The sequence below is a fragment of the Dendrobium catenatum genome, unplaced genomic scaffold (genome assembly GCF_001605985.2).
Source record: "Dendrobium catenatum unplaced genomic scaffold, ASM160598v2 fragScaff_scaffold_621, whole genome shotgun sequence".
Classification (NCBI taxonomy): domain Eukaryota; kingdom Viridiplantae; phylum Streptophyta; class Magnoliopsida; order Asparagales; family Orchidaceae; genus Dendrobium; species Dendrobium catenatum.
In genome coordinates, this window is record NW_021319083.1 from 7,604,358 (window position 1) to 7,608,365 (window position 4,008).

Genomic DNA, 4,008 nt, shown 5'->3' on the forward strand with positions numbered 1-4,008 from the left:
AATCAAATTATATATATATATATATATATGCATAAAAAGTAAATACACTTGGCCATGCTATTTTTATTTGGGAACTAAGCAGTTGAAGCACCTGTAGCAATTATATTTATTTTTTATTTAGCCCCTTTATTGCTCGGTATGAGCATGACCTCCTATAGAAAAGTTAGAGAGCATCCAGATTGTTCCTATCCTAAGTTTAATCTAATTTCCAAACACAACATCAATACACATAGTACTTAAAAAGAGAACAAACACACCAAGCAATTTCAATCACAACATGTAAGGAAATCTCGAAAACTCGGCATACAACAAAAATTTAAACACCAGCCTAGCCTAAGTCTACAATCAGTTGCCTAGCAAACCATCTAAAGTGTGTGCGAAAAGTTGTGTGACTGAGGTAGATCCTTAACTAGGTTGTGTGTAGAAATTATCTAATGTTTAAATTTTTTTAAAGGCTAAAAGAGAACTTTTAATTAGAGTTTAAATATTTATGTGTTAAAGCTTGATTTAGATATATAATAATTATTAAATGATTATTACCTTTGTTTAACATCGAGGCCGTGATGTTTATTTTATCTTTATTTGGACTAAGTTAATAGCCTAGTAGGCCTTAGTTCCCAATAAAAATTAGAATTAATTAAGTTGATTCCAATAGTTAGAAATTAAGGGTGGATTAATATTAAATAATTCAATTAATTTCTAATTTTGAGTGTTAAATTATTTTATATTTTCCATTAACAGGTTCATAGTGTTGTGCCACCAGACGCGAGGAACTAGGCCTCCTTAGAACACGTCGCCCCATAGCCAGAGTAGTCCATCCTAAAAAAAATATTATTGTAATTGAATTAAGGATTTAAATTTTTTTAAATAATTAAAATTAATTTAATTTTAGTTTTTAATATTCCATTGAATTCATTCGTAGTATTGTGCCACCACGCTCGAGGAACCAAGCCTCCTTAGGACACGTAGCCCTACAGCCCAGAGTAGTCTATCCAATAAACTTCATCTCTATAGATGTTTGCATATATTAGAATGTTTTTTAAATGATTTTATTAATCAAATTAAATATTTTAGAGTTTTAATGAATTATTGTGTTTTTAAGATTTATAGAATTATTTAAGAGAATTAATTAAGTGTCCAAAAGTTGACTTTTTAAATTAAAGTAAATTTTGAAAGTTTTAGATTTTCAAAAATATTAGGACATATAATGAGTAGTTAGACTATTATCATACTCAATTTTGAATTTTATATGAAATGTTATGAATTTTTGAAGTTTTGAGTTGGTTTTGGCTTAAGCTTTACCGGTTTGTTGACTTTTTGACTTTGATAAAATTTTGAAGGTTTGACAATTTTGTAAAATATTAGATTTTAATTCAGGTTGGTGCTTTTGAGTTTGATAATTTTGAAATTTTTTAAAATTAGTTATGATTTTAGGAAATTTGAATTTTATTGAACTATTTATTTATTTTAATTAAAGGCCTGTTTAATGATTTGAATCCAAATAAACTCCAAACTTCTTAAAATCACCTCCAAAGATAAGAAATGATTTAAGGAGGGATTGGAAAGTATTTGAGATTTTTTTTTGTTTTAGTAACTATTTTTAATTAATTAAATTTATTAAATATTAATTTTTAATTAAAATTAAATTATTATTAAATTTTTTATCAAGCTAAAGTGAATTTAATTTTTATGATTAAGGGTTTAATTATGGTCAGTTGGACATGTTTCATGAATTTTTTTAATTTTAGTTTGATTTATTATAGTTTTTTTAAATCTAGAAGGTTAATTAAGGGATTTAACCTAAGTAAATTAATTAAAGGGGCCTAATGACTTCAAAAATCCATGGGATAATTTTTATGAAAGGGTTATGTCACTATGTTTATTTGCTAAAAGTTTTAAGTCAAGGGGATTTGTACCCTAATTATTAGAATTTTTCTAAGTTTTCTAAACAAGTCCTTAATTATGGTCATTAATGATGTCACTAAATTATATGGCATTAAATCAATGTTACTAACCCTTGGACTTCAACATATATAGTTGCACAAACATACCACAATCAAGTCCCTAAATCTAGGAGAACCTAGGATATGTGGTGTGTGTAACCTATACATGCAAGGAGTTAAATTGAATTAAATGTCTAGTAATTTTGTTAATGAAAAATTAGGCTAATTATCCATTAACCCTTCCCCATCAAATCTAGCCCCAATTTGTTTCAATATATGTTATAGATTTTAATGACCTCACTTAGAGCACTCTTCAATTATATATTATATAATATATATTATATATCATATATATATATATATAATATATATTATATAAATTATAATTATAATATATAATAATATATATATATATATATATAATATAATATATATATATATATATATATTTAAACAATGTAACAATATACATATATATTTAAAGATATATCAATCTTTTAAAAATTATAAACCTTAAAATAAAATTAAAAATATGATTCAAAATAATTTCTAAAATGTTATTTAAAATAAAGTATAAATTAAGCTAAATATTTCCAAATTTTAAAATAGTTTTAATCAACATTTAATTAAACAATAGTTAGATTATAAAGTGTTAACGGTGCTTTAATAGTGTTTTAAATATCTCAATAATCTAAATAAAATAAATAAGGAAAATAATAAGAAAATTCAAATTCTGAAAGCTTCAAAATATTATATTAATTTTAATTAAAAAATTAATGAAGTCAATTGAGAAAATGTTTTTAATCCAAAATGTTTAAATACATGCAATAATGAGTTAAAATAATTAAAATTTATAATAAAACTCAAATTAAGAGTAAAAAATATTTGAATTTCTGAATTATGATTATTAACTTTAAATATTTTTTTTAAAATAAAATTAACTAAGCCTTAATTGAATATTACTTAAAACAATTGAAGATTATATGAGAATAAATTACTTTCTAAAATAATAATATTTTAAATAAATTTTGTTATTAAAATATTTAAAATAATTTTAATTAATAAAAATAATATATAATAATAATAATATTAATAATTAAATATTATATATATATATATATATATATACTGATTTAGTTAAAATATTTAAAATAAAATATATGTTTTTGTATTATTTATTTTTTAAATTATTTAAATAATAAATATTTAAAAGATTAATTTAATCTTAGAAATATAAAAGTTTTGGGATTATTCAAATTACATATATTAGTTTAATTTAATTTTAATTTTAAAACAAAGAAATTAATTTTTTGAATATATTAATATATTTTATAAGTTTTATTTTATTTTAAAATAATTTTTAATAAATTTTTAACAGATTTTGATTAAAAAATGTTTTAAATTAATTTAAATCTTTTTTTTAAATTAAAGGGCGATGGGCAGGCCATGTGGCGAGCTCTGGATAACCAATCTAATATGCGGGCAATGGTGGTAGTTTGCCGCATCCTCCATGCGGCATGGTCCGGGCAAACTAGGCAGTAGGACATGCTTAGCTACTTAACCACATCAGTGGATAACCGTGGCCGTCGGATCCACATAGGTTGTATTGGATGGCCACGATCATATCTCGCAGTTTGATCTTAGCAAAATGAGATCAAACGATGGAGAAGTAATCCTATAGTTTGAAACGAAGGGCCTGGATCGAGTCGAATGAGCCAACTGTGTTGATGGGTCTGTGGTTGGACATACCTATAGATAGACACAATATGATCAACGACCCAGAAAATGTACATTCGTAATGGGCCACGATTAATGCCCTGAAATCAACTTATGGCTCGTTCTCAAAATCCCGATGATCAAATCTCATAAAATTTTAAACCTATATTGTACAAATGAATAGAATTAATGGGGATTCAACTTCTCATTTTTAAATGCACTCAATCAAAAGTTATTTTACCCTAAGGATTGCGACCAAAGTCAAAGGTTTTTAAGGGATTTTACCATTAGATCTTTAAAATCTTTATATGGTTTAGCTTGTAAATTGTCCACATAAATTTTTCTAGTT